This window comes from Haliaeetus albicilla, chromosome 16, assembly GCF_947461875.1.
Source record: "Haliaeetus albicilla chromosome 16, bHalAlb1.1, whole genome shotgun sequence".
Lineage (NCBI taxonomy): Eukaryota > Metazoa > Chordata > Aves > Accipitriformes > Accipitridae > Haliaeetus > Haliaeetus albicilla.
In genome coordinates this window covers 28,803,637-28,820,718 of record NC_091498.1, presented here as the reverse complement: position 1 = coordinate 28,820,718, position 17,082 = coordinate 28,803,637, and the positions used below count along the sequence as shown (strand labels likewise).

General features: G+C 41.3%; 1 protein-coding gene across 2 annotated transcripts in view; it reads left to right on the top strand.

Annotated features, from left to right (window-relative positions):
* NAV2 (neuron navigator 2) overlaps positions 1–17,082 on the top strand; it is a 420,329-nt gene that overhangs the window by 134,756 nt on the left and 268,491 nt on the right. The gene's annotated exons all lie outside the window — the stretch shown is intronic.

The following is a 17,082-nucleotide window of genomic DNA, read 5'->3' as shown; positions in this document are numbered from 1 at the left end:
CGAATGCAATGACGTAGCATTCAGGGCACTTTTCCAAACTCTGAAATTTTACAAGCAGTACACAGTGGAAACACTTACAAATCTGTTCCAAGATACATATACACTGGGTGTATATATCCAAATGTAAATATTCAGATCTGTTTGTTAAGTTTTCAATTTGCTAACTGGTTGAAGGTTTATATTCACGTGTTCATGGAGAATCTTTTCTTTTTGTGGTCAAAATGACAGCAGGTTTCCAAGGCGGGAAAACAGCCATTTTCTTATCTTGATGTTCCCCGTGGCTTATCTGGAATCCTCGAGCATCCACGTACTGGATGTTGACAAGGAGAGAACTGGCAGCTCAACCAGGTCTGCACTGCTGACTGGTCCTTGATGCTTAGTAAATCTATTTGAAGTGATGAGCTGCCACGGGTTTGAGGTGCTGACTTGGGTATTTGAGCCTTTTTCATCTCTGAATGAGACTGTTTTCTGTTGTTTTGGTAAATCATAACTTTTTTTGAAGGGTTGGGGTTCTCCTGAAGTCCATCACTTGCTGGATGGAAAGCTGTAGCTTTTACATTCTTCAGAACAGGAGACAGAGAGGCAGCGGCAGTTATGATAACTAATGCTCTGTCTTCCACAAGGGAAAAATGATACTGTTTTTCTTTCTGTAAGGTTAGAGAAATCTTAATAGTTTAAAATTCAGTTTTTATTGCTCACTGTAATTGAACTATTTTTTTCCTAAATTGCAAGTAAGGTGTTCACTTGTAGGCAAAAATCCACTTATGATGGTTAATAGGTGGTCAGACTGTCTTGAAAAATGTCATCTTCCAGTATGTAAATTCCATGGCTGATCAAACACAGTGAACAAAACCGGTGTCTGAAGAAAATCCAAACTTTGAGAAACTTCAACATCCATGATTTGCATCTAGATTTGAATTAAATGGATTTTCATAAAAGCAAACCTCTCCTTCAAATACTGTAACCAAAAGTTCATAGTTTTGCAAATTTCTGGTCATGATTTTTGTTCTTAGGTTTACTCCCTAGGACATAGTATGGGAGAAATTCTTAACCTTGAGTATCTGGTATAAATCCCTCAATTTTTAATCATCTGCCAGGGAACGTCCCATCAGATGACAGTGAAGGAGGAAGTACAGTCTTTGAGGCAAATGTCTTGGTTTAATGATTTTTTAAAAAATTTTTTTTTTAGTTACCAATCACTTTGAATCCATCAGCGGAAAGGACATAAATCTTGCAGCATCTAAATAAATGTTTCTTGGCAGAAACCCCTAACCTGTGTTGACTTGCTTTTCTGCTTAAGGTTGTTAACTGTTCTGTGCCAGTAAGCCTGTGCTTTAACATTACAGTAAATTCAAAATCAGATTAACTTTGGAAGAATTAGAAGTTATATTAACAATGCTTGGCATGTTTGCAATAACATTTTCTCAATTTCTGTTTTATATATCAAAGATCATTTTTAATTTGGTAATACAGTTCAAACATGCTGTAAAATGTTTGGGGGGGGGGGGGGGGGTTGATAGGAGGTTACGTAATGTTGTCTGCTTCTAAAGAGGAAAAACTTGGCCATCCATAGAATTTAGGTTGGAAAAGACCTTTAAGATCATTGAGTCCAACCGTAAACCTAACACTGCCAAGTCTACCACTAAACCGTGTCACCGGTCTCCTAAACAGGCCAAAGGCTGCCCTCTGGAAGTCCAAGGTGGCAGTTCTGCTGACCCCCCTCCTTACTTCTCCGAGAATCGAAAACTCATATCATTTCATGATCGCTGTGTCCGAGACAGCCTCCAACCATCGCATCACCCATGAGTCCTTCTCTTCACAAACAGCAGGTCCAGTGGGGTGTCTTCCCTAGTTCACTCACTCACCAGCTGTGTCAGGACGTTACCTTCCACGTGTTCCAGGAACCTCCTAGACTGTTTCCTCTCTGCTGTATTGTATTTCCAGCAGACGTCTGGTAAGTTGAAGTCCCCCCCGAGAACAAGTTCTACCAATTTTGAGACTTCTTCCAGCTGCTTACAGAATGTTTTGTCTGCCTCTTCATCCTGGTTGGGTCTCTAACAGACTCCCACCATGATATCTGCCTTGTTGGCCTTCCCCCTGATTCTTACCCATAAACACTCAACCCTATCATCACCATCATTAAGCTCTAGACAATCAGAACACTCCCAAACGTACAGGGCTACCCCACCGCCTCTCCGTCCTTGCCTGTTCCTTCTGAAGAGTTTATAGCCATCCATTGCAGCACTCCAGTTGTGCCAGTCAACCCACCATGTTTCCGTGATGGCAACTATGTCATAGTTTTCCTCCTGCACGATGGCTTCCGGCTCTTCCTGTTTGTTGCCCATGCTGCATGCATTGGGGTAGATGCATTTCAGTTGGGCTATTGATCCTGCCACCTTTTTGGGGGGAGAAGCCCTAATTCCTATGTGACCATTCATTCTCAGGCACTTCCATGGTTTCTAACACATCAACATCCCTTGAGTCTTTGACGTCGCATGGATCTCCATCCCCTACCTCCACTGAGACGGCAGACCGAAGGATCTCGCTAGCACGCTGTCCCTCAAACATTGGCATGCTGCCCCCAGGCTTATCTCTAGTGAGCCTGGTTTTATGCCTTTCCCCCTTCAAATCTAGTTTAAAGCTCTTTCCACGAGTCCTGCTAACTCCTGTGCAAAGATTCTTTTCCCCCTTTGATACAGCTGTACCCCATCTCTTGACAGCAGGCCTGGTGTCGTGTAAACCAACCTGTGATCCAAAACCCCCAAAATTCTGCCAGGCTCGGAGCCAGGTATTGATCTGCTGGCTTTTCCTGTTTCTTCTCTCATCAGTCCCTGCAACTGGAAGGATAGAAGAGGACACTACTTCTGCTCCTGATCCCTTAACCAGTTGTCCCTAGGCCCTGAATTCTCTCTTGATTGCCCTCGCACTTCTTGTTGCAACTTCATCACTGCCTACCTGAAAAATCAATAATGGATAATAATCTGAGGGCCGTATCAACGTAGGACGCTTTTTCTTCACATCTTTAACCCCAGGGAGGCAGCAGAATTCTCTGAGAAGCGGGTCCGGTCTGCGTGTTGGGCTTTGTTCCCATCAGAAAGGAGTCTCCTATGAAGGTGGCCTATCTTTTTTTCTTTATGGAAGCAGTTTTGATGCAGAGCGTAGGCCGGCTTAACCTCGGCGACACCTCCACGCTAGATGAACCATCGTCCTCGTTCTCGTTCGGTTCCACTCGCAGAGCTTCATACCTGTTACGCCAGGGCACCTGGGCAGGTGGGACAGTCGCAGAGGAGACGTGCTGCCGCGCCGGGCAGGGACTTGTCGCCATTGCCCCTTCTTTCCCTTAAGTCACCGCGTTCAGCCAGGCGGAGAGCGTCGGTCCTGTGTCAGTCACCACGTCTGTGGCTTCATAGTTGGGGTGAGCCGGTCTGTGTGGGCTACCTGTCAAAAATGTGGTCTGGTCCCCAATGAGATGTTTGTGCTATTTCTGGTGATAGCGTGACTACGTGGTAAACTGGAATTATGTCCCTTAGCTAGGCTCCGTTTCCGCTGGATTTAGTGCCTTTATCTAGCTCGTTGCACGAGATGTACAGTTGCTGGTAAGAGCTGTAAAGAGGGTCTGGGATCACAGAATTTCTCTTTTCATGACAGCCTGCGCTGACATTGACTTAAAACGCTTGTGAAACCTGAGAACGATTGGGTTTAGAACTCCCTGAGGGCAGGATTATCCTCCGGGTTCTGGGGTGATACAGTGCCTGTCATGGCAGGGCTCTGCTTACACCCCTCAGTGCTACTGCCTTATGTTGTATGTGTCTTAACAATACTAATGTTATTTTTTCAGATTACTATATCTGAAATATTACCGTATCTGCAATTGCAATAGCAACGGCACCTTACAGAAGTTTGCAGATATGCTAAGTTTGTATTCCAGCTCTTCACCTTACAAAATTTTTAAATGCAATTGCCTGAAAAAACATTGCATATCAGTGTAGCAAAAAAGCATGAAAAGGGCCAAACCTGACCTTTGTCAGGTTGGCTGAGCCTGGGAAGGAAATATAACCCATGCTTGATGAAGCATGTGTCTGTGCTCTTTGCTTCCTCTTGACTGAACTGGTATTTGAGCATACACTTAAAAGTAAGCATGTGCTCAAATACATTCCTGAATCGTGGCCTCATCTCTGCCTCAGAAAGACGAGAGTGCTCTCTTCTTGCCTATTGACCTTTCTAACCATCACAGAAATGCTACACCTAACTCTGAAAAGCAGTATTTGGCTTTCCTGCCTGGCAGACAGGTGAATCTCAAAAGTATTTCTTGGACAATCTGTTTTGGAGAACAGTGGGACGAGGCAGAGCCTGGAGCCCGTATGTTTGGCCAGACATCCCGTTGGACACGCTCTTCTTGAGACACGGCTGTGTTGCAAAATGTTTGCGTAATTTATCCAGTTATAAGCAAGATCTAATTTTTCTTACTCCTAAAGTTACATGCTGTTATTGGTCATGTATTAACTCTTACTGCAAGTACAACTGGTGGAGGATGCTGTTAGAAGGGTACGATGCAGAAACTGTGAGCGACTAGGAACAGATCAAGTCACAGTAAATAAATACGAGGCAGTATTTTTTACATCATATACAAGTTATGTAGAAACGTAGCAGTCTGGTAACCCAAGTAGCCCAGCTATCTCAGCTTCAATTTTCCTACATAATTGCTATTTGAACTGTATAATACTTTGTCATAAGCTTTGGAAATTATAATAAATCGTTTGCAGGTGGATAGGAGTAATACATCATTAGGTTAGAAGGATCAAGTTAAGTCTCCCCAGTTAAGTATGAAACACAGTAAAAAAATTTTATATCTGGATTACTGCTCCTTTACCTGAATAGTAAAAGTTGCAGGTTTTTTCGTATGAACAAGTAAAGCAAGCAGAAAAGTACTGGATTTTGCAGAGTGAATGGCCGTTGTTGCCATAGAAATAAGGAGATACTAGGATTTTGATGAGCAACTGAGAAACAATTTCTATTGAATTCACCTGTATGCGAGTAGCATACAGTCATGGCAAAGAATAAGACTGTACTGTGTTCTTAAATAACATTTCCCATCTCTAACTTAGATAGTTTGATACAAAAGAGTAAAATAGTTTGGCTTTTACCAGGTTCAATTCTCAATAAAACCTTTTTTGCCAGCTGGCTTCTGTTCCTTTTAAATGGCTGCAGTGCCTAAGTGTAAAATTGCTGCTTGTGCTGGGCAAATCAATAAAGTCTTATTAGTGTGCTCTGCTGCCTCTCATTGCCATCCCCACCGCAGTGCCCTTCGTTCGATGAAGAGATGCTGGGACATCAAGTTCCCAACGCCCTCTGATTTGTGGCTAGTGGGGTAGGAAGGTCAAAAGGGATACTGCATCTGAATAGCTCAAATATCCACTAAAACAAACCCTTCTGTGAGCAGCAGAGCAAGGAATGCCTGGTGCCCCCTGGATTCGTCTCATGTTTGGATTTTCTGGTGCCAAATAAGACATCCCTTGCAGCTTTGCTGTTTTTGAAGCCTTCATGACTAAATTCTGGTGCCTGGTACCAGTGGCTCTGGCTGCAGCCCTGTCCTCCGTGGGAGCGTTACCGCAGTCCATGAACCCTGTTGGACCCTGATATGTTTGAGGCTTTGCTAATACAGCAGCTAAACCTAGCTGATGGCATTCAGAGTTTTTAGAGACGAAACAAATGCACAAAGTGAGTGATAAGATTCACCTTTTTTTTTTTTTTTTCCCCTTTAATTCAGGGAAAAATTCAGGAGCTGGTAAACTGCTGTGTGTATTAGGGCAGGTTGGTCCCAGCCAGCAATGGCTACCAGCGCTAACACAGCTGTTTCCAAACATTATAGCAAGTTTTGGTTTTATTTAAATTAAAAAAAAAAAAAAAAAAAAGACTTATAGATAAAGATCACTTGGGGTCAGGCTGTCATAACAAATAGCAGAGTATGCTATCACGCAGTGACAGGCAACAGGAGATACACCTACTGGAAACACTAACAAAAATATGCCTAATAAAACTAGAAACCGTAATCGTTTCTGATAATCCACGTGATCCTAAAGCTCATCTATTCAAAAGAAAAACAAATTGCCACTTGTAAATAAAGTGAGTGTTAAAATGTGTTTATCAGACCTTCACCTTTTAATAAATGGCTTTTAATCAAATCGAATACTTGAGCAGAGCATTTGTGTTTCCGCAGCAGTGTCGCGATCTTCAGTCTCCTGTGCTTTTATACAACTTCTGTCTTTGGTCTGTGCAAAATGTGTTACTAATAACAATGCTTTTTATTTACAAAATATTCTTCTGGCTGGTCATTTGGCTCTGGTGGTATCAAATTATAACCTCATTTTTCCAGGTGCTCTAGTCAAAAATGTGGTTCATGGTGTATTGCAGGCTTTGCAGATAAACTACCATTACTCTTGACCATTGGCAAATTGTTTAAACCATCCTTCGGGTAGAGCATCCTCGGGACAGTCTTTAGATGTCATTACCAAAACAGGGATAATGGGGTGGGAAGATGTACCAGAACATGGAGGCCAATCTTTAAAACCAGCATTTTCTGCGTGGGCTTGTACATTTTAATAGCTTTTGTCTCAGACCTCTGTAGTTTCATAGAGGTGCAAATGTTTCGAAATGCAAATACGAATGCTAATGTATTAATTAATTTAAAAGGAAAATGGTAAAAACAAAATCTAGGGGATGTGAAATAATGGAGTCAGCAGGCAAGAGTTTTAAAATAACGAGGAGGAGATGATTTTTAGCCACAATATGTGGTGAAACTCAGGAACTCCTTGCCAGATGATGCAGCGGAAATCTCTTCAGGGTTACTAAATACATATCAAATACCCCTAGCTCGGGAGGGTCCATGAGCTCCAGATCGTGGTACGCTGGGGAGATACGACGATATCCTTGTCCTGCTCTTACAGCCTTCTCCGGGCAGGAGATGGGACTAAACTGACCTGGGGTCTAACCTGGTACACCAGCTCTTAAGTGCCTAAGCTAAAATTCTCATTTTATAGAAAGGGAAACAGAGAACTGTTTTGTTCTTTTTAGCTGTCTTTTTAGCTGATAACTGCCTGAAGACTAATTAGGGAATGAAAATAGAGCATTTGTCGTCAGCCGTTGGCTACTGGCAGAGTTTTTCTACATTGTGTAGAAGATAGATGTGCGTGTAGACCCCCAGCAATATGATTACACCATGAACTCTACATGCTTATCTTAAATTTCTCCTCCTTCAGACATCGTCCACTACAACCAAGGCAGCTGGGATCCAGAGAAGGTACTCGTTAGCAGTGCTGTTTCGAGGCGTATTTATCCAATTCTTTAGGGGATTTTTAACGTCCTAAAAAGACAGGCTGAATTATGCTTTGCTCCCTCTTAAAACTCCTGAGATTTTGTTTTCCCCTCTCTTAGATGATGAGTCATCATGTTTATCAAAATCATACATCACTACCTAGAAATCATGTAATTTATTTAGAAATGCTGACTTCCACATTTTATCTGCTAAACTAAGCAAGTACTAAACTGGCCTTGATCAATGTGCTTCAGTCAAGGGTGCTGGCAATTTACTGGCTGTGACCTTCCCTGCGTGTTTAAGAGCCTAAATGACAGGGAAGGTCAATGGCAATTACGCCGTTTAAGAAATTCATGGAGAGTTAGGCAGCTAAGTAACTCCAAGGATTTAGATCAAAGTTTGATTTATTTCTTTTTTTTTTCTTTTTTTTTTTTAATATCGATATCATCACTTAGCAGTCAAGGTTAATTCATTTGTAGTGAATGAGTAAGGTAGATCTAGCAATAATGAGTTCCAATAAATAAATAAACTCTGCCTTTGCGCTTCTAAACATAGACTTTTAGGTCCTCTAGAGAATGTTATTAAAAAATAATTACCTAGTCACTCTGAAACTGTTAAATGATCCAAACAACACTCATACAGGCTGTGATACTAGACCTAATAAAATTTAATTCTGTTTTGTCAATTCAAAACTCTTCATTTTGGCTGACAGAAGATGTTTTAATATGCAGTACATTATGAGTGCATTCATATCTATAAAATGTTTTAGCAATGTCTAATAATTTTGGATGTTTTAATTTCTGGGCATCTAATCTGAGCTGCTTTTAAAAGTCCTAATGATCAAGAAAGCGTTCTACGTGTGGCCTGGAACTGCATTTTCAAGGTATTGCAAGTTGAAAAATTAGAACCAGAAGCAACCAAACCCCACTAATTATGTTGTCTCCTAAGGTACGTGAGATGCCCTTAGAATTCAAAAGGTTGTTGGTTTTCAACATGAAGCGAAGTAATCCTTCTAAATGTTTTGCTCATCGGTGGGCGTTGCTCTGGGGATTTTTCCGGACAAAGGACACGATACGGAGAAGAGTTGGTGAGACAAAATTGTTCCCGATTTTGTAACCGATACCTTCAAAGAATCGAAGCCAAACTGTCCTGGGCAAGCTTTTTGTGTTTTAACCTTGTTATATGAACACTTCCAAGCCATTTAAGCCAGTGCAGCATGACAGAAATAAAATTAAATCCTATTTCAGCAGCTAGAATCATTTTGTCTTAAGCCTATTAGTAAAAGATCACTTTCTACTTTTTCCTTACCTGCACCGTGTATCTGCCGTGTATTCAGTTCTTAGTTGTAAATGTTGTGTATAACTGTACAACGTAAAGAATTGCAGTGTCTCTGGTCAGACTTTTGTTTAAAAAACATTTTTGTGCAGTCAAGCAGGAATTGAAAAGTATGTATGGAGTTGTATTTGGAAATACTCGTACAGGAATTCCTGCTTAAAATTATTATTTTGCCATCAGCATGTGTGAGCTGCCATTAGTGTTCCCTGCCTTGTAGGGGTAATATCAGGATGGTCGCGGCTTTTGCCAAGTCACTGTGATATTAGCTTAAAAATTAACATTTTCATCGGAAGTCCCGAGTTAAACGCACATCTTTGTATGTGGCTGGCACCGTCACGTGTGACTGATGCCGTGGTATTTAACATAATGGCATTTTGAACTGTAAGGCATTATTTGTGCCCTGTGTTAGCCGCTGGCGTGGGTGTTGTGTCGTCTCTGGCCTTCTCCATGCTCCCCAGCGATGACAAACTGAAAAAGACAGTCATTATCTTCCACTCTGCACTTTCCAGAATGGAGCAGGATTTCCAGCCTGGTATTTCACTAAGATGCTTTTGTTCACTTAAAGGACTTTCATCAACTGAATATTCATTTATGCATCAGATTGCACATTTCTTGAGAAAGATGAGGACTGAAGCTTTTCAGTGCTGTAGTTTGAGATGCAAAAATGAATCATAAATCACTTGAAGAATTCTGTCTTTAAATACCCATACTGCAGTTGCAATAAGAACACGTATTTAAACAACCATCTCAGTGTTTTCTAATGTGGGCTATGCTTACTGCAGTGAAATTGTGAGCACCTGTTTGAAGGAGACATGCAAGAAAAAATGTTTCACATAATTTGAGATTTCTCTCAAAGTGCTGCCCTTCTCCTTTGTCATTTTCTTTGGGTTTACGTTTGCAGTGGGATTTTCAGGAGTGAGGAGACCTTGGGTTGATGTTTGTTATTAGGAACTGTAATGTGGGCATCACCTTCAAATACCTCACAAGAAAGTGGTTTAATTCCCCTCACCCCCCAAGTTGCGTGGTTCAAGACTTTCTGTATCTAGTCAGGCATAGAGATTATACATAAATGGATCGTTGCATGCCAAATACCGCCCTTATTTGTATAAGCAGAGTCTCATGCCAACATCTAGCTTTTATCCCAAGCACTGACTGTGGTGGGTTGACCCTGGCTGGATGCCAGGTGCCCACCATGGCTGCTCTATCACCGTCCTCCTCCGCTGGACAGGGGAGAGAAAATATAACGAAAGGCTCATGGGTTGACAAAAGGACAGGGAGAGATCACTCACCAATTACCGTCATGGGCAAAACAGACTCGACTTGGGGAAATTAATTTATTACCAATCAAATCAGAGCAGGATAATGAAAAAAAACCCCACAAATCTTAAAAACACTTTCCCCCCACCCCTCCCTTCTTCCTGGGCACAACTTGGCTCTTGATTTTCTCTACCTGGAGCGCAGGGGGATGGGGAATGGGGTCAGTTCTTCACACGTTGTCTTTGCTGCTCCTTCCTCCTCAGGGGGAGGACTCCTCACACTCTTCCCCTGCTCCAGCGTAGGGTCCCTCCCACGGGAGGCAGTTCTCCATGAACTTCTCCAGCGTGGGTCCTTCCCACGGGCTGCAGTTCTTCAGGAACTGCTCCAGTGTGGGTCCCTTCCATGGGCTGCAGTCCTTCAGGCACAGCCTGCTCCAGCGCGGGTCTCCCATCGCTGATGGGCTCGGCCTTGGCCAGCAGCGGGTCCGTCTTGGAGCCGGCTGGCATTGGCTCTGTTGGACACAGGGGAAGCTTCTAGCAGCTTTTCCCAGAAGAAGGGAAAACTCAGGAGAAATACAGCGAGCGTGTTTTTCCTCACGAAACGTACAGCACTGTAACTTCTGTGGTCCTCGAGGTCTACACCCAAACTTTGGTGGTGTGAGGGTTGGTACCAGAGGTGAAGCTCTTTGGGCAGGGTTATACGGTGGTAGCTCAGAGGCAGAGTTTGGGAACCACCCTGTGATGGAGGTTACGCAGATGGTGTTATTGTCTCTATTTTCCTGCAATAAACTTTCAATTTTTCTCATAGCAAATGAAAAATATTAGCATCTGGTCCAGATGTCTGGGACTACAGTTATTTTTTGTGCATGTGTTTGCTTTTACTAAGCTATGAACACTATTTAAATTTGTGTAGAAATAATTTTACTGTGGAAATAATTATCTATAGTCTGGAATAAGTGTGCATATATATGAAGAATGTGCCATTACTGGAAAGACACGTTGTTTATATGATGAATGCTATAGTTTTTTTGAAAGGTATGATAAAGAGGCAGAATTATTCTTCTCTTACTTGCTTCTCCTCTTAGTGATACAAATGTATCTTTCTTATACTAAAATGTTGATATTGAGTTTTAATAAATCAATTTTATTGATACAGAATACTGTCTAGAGGATGCTGGTTAATGTATGGAAATAAATGCACTTCAGCATATGTGTGCTTTGGAAAATTATGACTGGAAAGAGGTGCAGAAGTGGAATCAACTTGCACAGTTACCTGTGAACATCAAAAACATCTCAGTGAACCAAGAAAGTAACTTATATGTAGATTTGAACCCAATAATTTTATTTTGATTGGAAATATCTGCAAGACAGTTAATTTCAGGGGATGGTTAAAGTTACCGAAGAAATGGGTGTGCCTGGCAAACACTTGATGGGCATCTTCTCTGGTAGGCACAGTGGACAACAGTGCAGAGGTGGTTTTGTCTCAAGTCTGTGAGGTTCAAAATCATTCATGGCATACAGGTGGTGAGTTTTTACAGTGATTTCGGGTGGGGAGAGAAGCGGCAGCTTCTGTACTGTTGCAGGACATCAGTAATGTGAGTATATACAAAAGACGCTCCATTTAAGGAGGGAGAATGTAGCATTATTAGTCTATATTTGAGAAAACCAAAAGTAGTTTTTGTGGGTTTGGGTGGTTTTTTTTAATTTGTTTTTATTTTCCGTGAGAAAGACAGATTTTCTTTCATTCGTTTCCAGATGCTAGTTGCCTTTTGGCCTGCTGGCTCTGTTGATCTGGCTGGCATTTTGGGTTCTTTGGTATTTCTGAAGTAGTGTGTTTATTGCCTTTTGCGTTACACTTGAAGTGTTAGCAAGGGCGTAAACATTTAGGTCAGGTTCAGGCTGAGGTCTTCCGCTAGTTCTTAATATTTTCCCTTGAGCGGTTGCATTCTGCTTTTGCGTGCTGTCTTGGAGAAACCTCATGTTGGTGCGAATGAAAGTGAAGCAAAGCCAACAGGTTTTTTAAAGGAGGTTGATTAGACTTAGAGAAGAAAACTGCTTTGGGAACTCTAGAGAGAAAGGATTTAACTTTTGTTGCTTTATACTAGAAGTCAGTAGCAAAGCCATGGAGGGATTGTAGAAGTAATTAATCCATTTCTTGTAGCCACATGAAAGAAACTCAAAGCTTGGAGAATAGTATTTAATATGCTGCTCTGTTGAATGACGGCCCAGTTCCAAAAAGCGGTATTCCAACTGACAAATTGAGAGAGAAATTAGTTTAGCCTATGAATAATCATGAGTTAGAAAACATTTTTCTGTACTCGTTATGGATTGTAGTCATCAGTTACATGTGGTTTTGGTGTGTCTCCTTTAGTTTTCCCCATGATAGCTTTTTTCCCTTCCAAAGTCATGCATTGTAATCTAGGAGAGCGGGACTTGCAGGATTTATTTCACTCTGGTGCTCTTTTCCCCTGCTTGCCTGCCCTTTCCAGCCTCATTGCCCCAGTCTCCTCCTCACAGCTTCTGAATCTTCTGACCTGTTTTAACCATTATCTAGGTAGTGGGCTGTAAGGTTCTAGCAAGCTTGGTGAATATTGCCACCCAGATGGAAGAGAGAAATCGGATTAGTTCTTTTGCCAGCAAAAAATTTGCAGTGGGAGCCCATTCTCTCTTAAACCTGCAAAAGGAGAAATGCTGTCAATGCATCTACCGCATAAAAACAAACAAAAAACGTCAAAGGAAGCTCATGTTTTACTGAACTCCAGCAATTCCAACCACTAGACAAAAAGCTATAGCAAACTGGCTTCATTAGCGCTTCATTAGCTTTGCTAAACAGACTCAAAGGGAAATGAGCACTATACACAAGAGTTGAATACTGTTCCAAATGCTCAAGATTATTTTCTAACTTGTATTTCTTTTGAGCTGTTTAAATTGGCCAACATCTGCGAAGATACTAAAAAGTGTTTCTGCTACTGGAAAATTATAATATTCCCCTTCTGCAACCTGCTTCATTGCTTCTCCTCTCTTCTACCCTGCTGAGCCTGCTTCTGTCTGCTGTTAGGTGACGTTGGCACAATTCAGACTCTCTAAAACTGTTGAACTTTGTCATACATGGTAATTTGTATAAACAAGACATTCTTTCAAGTCTAAAGTATTTTTATATATATATATATCTCTATCTCTGTTTATATAGACATATTCCTTATACCAGAACTGTTGGAGAGACACATAACATGCCTTTTTTTTTTTTTTTTTTTTTTTTTTCTGCTGAGACCTTTGCATATTTATGGTTGTTCTTAGCTATATTTGGTTTGTATGATTGAGTCCTTTCAATTTAAACAAGAAGTGTTTAGAAAGAAAATGTTCTGAAGTGGGCCACGTGCTTTTCTCTTGTATGGCATTTTTGTTTGATTATACAGCAGCTGGTGTCAGTGGAACTGAGGTATTTAAAGAAAATAGACATCATAAACTCCAGAGGGTGTTGACTTAGGCAGCAATGCTAATACTTAACAAATGCCTTTCCTGATCACAAGTAAATAGGACTCGGGAATTTTGGAGATCTGTGTGTAGTTTCTTTACAACTGTAGAATATATGCGATTGTGCCTCTTTGTGCTACGCTAAATTCTTATGAAGAAAGGAGCTGTGTTTTTTTCAAGGAAAGCCATAATGAGTTCTGGTACAACTTCATTTTATATTTTTAGATCACAAGGGATAATTTACTTGCCCTTTTCTTATGGCTCTTGTTAGAATTCATGTTGCTTAATCTCCTTGCTCTGCTATTAAAACTCACCTTTGTATTTTCCACAGGCTAGGAGAGACTAATCTAAGCTCCTGGTAATTAGTGCTAATTTAGTTCTTTGTGCTCCATGAGTGGCCCACAAAGGCCTAATACTGAATGTGCATATTTTATCTTCACAGTAAGCTAACAATCCAATCAATGAAAAGACATTTTTTTCTCCATAATTCCTATCTTGCTTTTTTTCCTTCACCCTCTCATCATATAAACCTGTGCATGTATTGAGATAATAATGCTAAGAATCAATTTAACCATGCTACAGTAGTTAATAGCAAGAAGCAAGAATCAATAGCAAGAGTACTTCTGTAGAGGCTGAGCCGAAGGTTGACAAAAATGTCTTTTGAAGGAGCAGTGTTTTCATCTCTTGCCAGAACGTGGCTGTTTCCAGGACTGTATTTAGCAGCTGCTCATGCAACAGAGAAAGGCACCTCCCAGGATAGCATCTGAAGAGAGCATCCCGACTGAATGAAGACATAGCTTGGACTCTTGCCTTTGACATCCCTCTCTCCCATACAACCCCAACCACATCAACAGCCGCCTTGTTTTTCAGAAGCTAGCATTTTAGAAACTCCTCCTGCAGAAAGAATATATTCCTTCCTTTAGATCAGCATGTTAGGCCAGTGATACCTCCTGGATGAAGCCAGCAGTCTCACAGCCTGTGATACTTCTGTGCTCGCAGAAGTCTCCCATCTATTCTGGCTGATAGCTGTTCAATGATCGGAGAAAAAATAGCTTGATACAGTCTGCCTAGCAAAACGAGCTGCTGTTGGGGAACGTGGGGTGCTATAGAAGGGATATATATGGACCTCAGGGTAACAACCAAGTTCAGCGAACCCTAAAGGTAAAGTGTGTCATGTCAATTCCTGAATTACATACGTCAATATGGTGGGATCATTTTTTACCTGGATAAATCCTTCTTAATTTAAGACTGTGATAGGGATCTAAGACCGGGAGAAGTAAACAGTCAGTTGATGCAATTTGGGAATACAGTTGAAGTAGTAAGTTTATTGCATTTTAATGCGTGATTTTCAAACTTCATAGAAAGGTTTGCTTCTGAAGACTACATTAGATGTAGATCTAAAACATAGGTAGGTAGTTTTAAGAAAAATGTGCAGGACCCCAGCTTTAATCCCAGACAGCAGTTATCAAACATCAGTAATGGCTTCCTGCCATTAACAGGGAAGAATTTCTGCTGTGGTTTTCTGCCTTGGAGTTCAAAGCGCGAATGTCTGTGCTCTGAAGTCAAACGGACGGGGAAAGCGGCAAGCGCTCCAGTCGAAACTCTGCTTAATTTTTGGATTTCATTTCCCTTTCCTGTACTGCTGTGAACACCCAAAAATGTTCCCATTGTTTTCATGGGTTTTGATTTTCAATGCCAGCGAAGGCTGAATTGTTTCCTGAGGTGACTCCAGTACTGCCTTTGGATCGCACAACAGACGCGTCTGCTAGTGCACGGGATCGTACAGACTGATAAGTTGTAGATAAGCCTTTGTGTTTTACTTGCCAGGAAGCAAAGAATGAAAACGGTTCTCTCGCCCTCCTCTTATTTGCAGTTCCATTTTGTGATGTGAAACGGGTTCAAGAGCTCGACTTCCTACTAGTACTGCACCTTGACAAAGATGTATGGGACTGCTAAGTTGGGGGACGTCTCCTCGGGTAAAAATGCTCTCCTCAATTGATAAGCATAATTGCAAAGATTAAAAAAAAGGTGTAAGATAGGCACAGTCCCCTGCTGCAGAACAGATAAGCTTGAATGACAAAAAAGTGGTAGAACAAGCTGAGTATTTCTAAGTAAGAGTAGAAAAAACCCTGCAAAGTTAGTCATCGCAAATGCTCAGATTGAGTGTTTCTGGGTTTTTGCATGCATGGAAGTATAGCAATACGTTGCTAAATCTGGTGGAATACAGTAGGAGCCACAGTGTTCAGGGCTGTGGATTTGAATCTGAGAAAATAGTGTTTCTGAGAACTTCTCTGTTCTTCTTAGCCTTGTGCTCAAGGACTCTCCCTTCGCTTGATGTGTTTTTCTTACGCTGGGAAGTGTGTTATTGGTTTGCTCCCCCTTTGTGTATTTAAGCTACCTTTGTAAGGAACTGAGATGGTTTTGATAATTCTGTTGCTCCTTTTGTCTGCTAGTTCATCTTTTCTCCTCTATCTCCTTCCAGTACCTTCTGAACCCATTTACCAAGATTTCAAATACATCCGCAGGAACAGTAGATGCATTGACTCTCCATAAATGGCTCGGCGAGGTTAATGGAAATTGCTGGCTGTCTAGAGGGAAGGCATTCAAACTGATCTTCTCGTGGAGGGAAATGCAACCTCAAGCTGTGGTGAGGACACTGGAGGTTGTTCAAGAACATACGGAAGAGACCTTGGGTAGTTTAGGGGAAATAAAGATGTTGCCAGGGAGAGGGATGGCAACAGGAGTAGTAAGGTAGTAGTGAAGCGGGAAGTCTTCAGGGACTTTGGGGAAACGGGGGATGTGGTAGTGCGAGTGATTAGTGGGAATATGTCACTGGGAAGGGCAAAAAGCAAGGACTGTTGATGATGGATGGAGGTGTGTGCATGGGATGTAGGGCACAAATCCACAGGAGATGCTTTCTCGTTCCAGTGTGGGCAGGAAAACTTTTTTTCTGGTGGCACCCAATTAATTGTGGTTCTGTTCGATAAATGTTAATATATTCCTGTCTCACAAAACTGCTGTGTTAGCATGTGTCTGGCTGCCACTTGTGAATTCAAACCAGCAGTTTTGCTGTGCAAGTAGGTCGGCTCCTCAAAAGCTGGGAAGTGAACTCGTGGTGACTTTTTCACTTTAGGTCACCCTGCGGCTTCATTCGTACAAAAGCATTATGTCGGCAAATCAAGAAATGATTTCTCTCTCTAAACAGTTTACTGCTACAAAGAAAAAAGTGTTTGGACACAGCTGGTTTTAGGATGTAAGATTTCTAAAAATACTTTTTTCCCTGAAATTATTGCAGATACTGCATCATCCTCGTAGGCTGTACAAATCCGTCTTTATATGTTTTCATGGCAGTGGCTGCTTTAGCTGCTAAATATTGATTAAAGCATTTTGATATCAAGATGAGCTGTCAGAGAATCTTTTGCATGCAAAAATCAAGTAAAATTGATCTTAACTGTATTAAAGTCAAGATGGTCGTGCTCAGTCAGCTTACATTTGCAGAATAACTGTGCTGCAGTACATATTTCTAGAATGTGCTAAGACTTTATGTATGTTATATAGTCTAGTAAAAAAGGTATCATTTGGTGATGACTTAATTTAATCTTGTAGATTTGATAAATCTTCATTAATGCTATTATTTTGAAGCTTCTTTCATTGACTGTGTCAGTCAAAACTAAAAATTGGGCAAACAGGACTTGCTGATTTCAA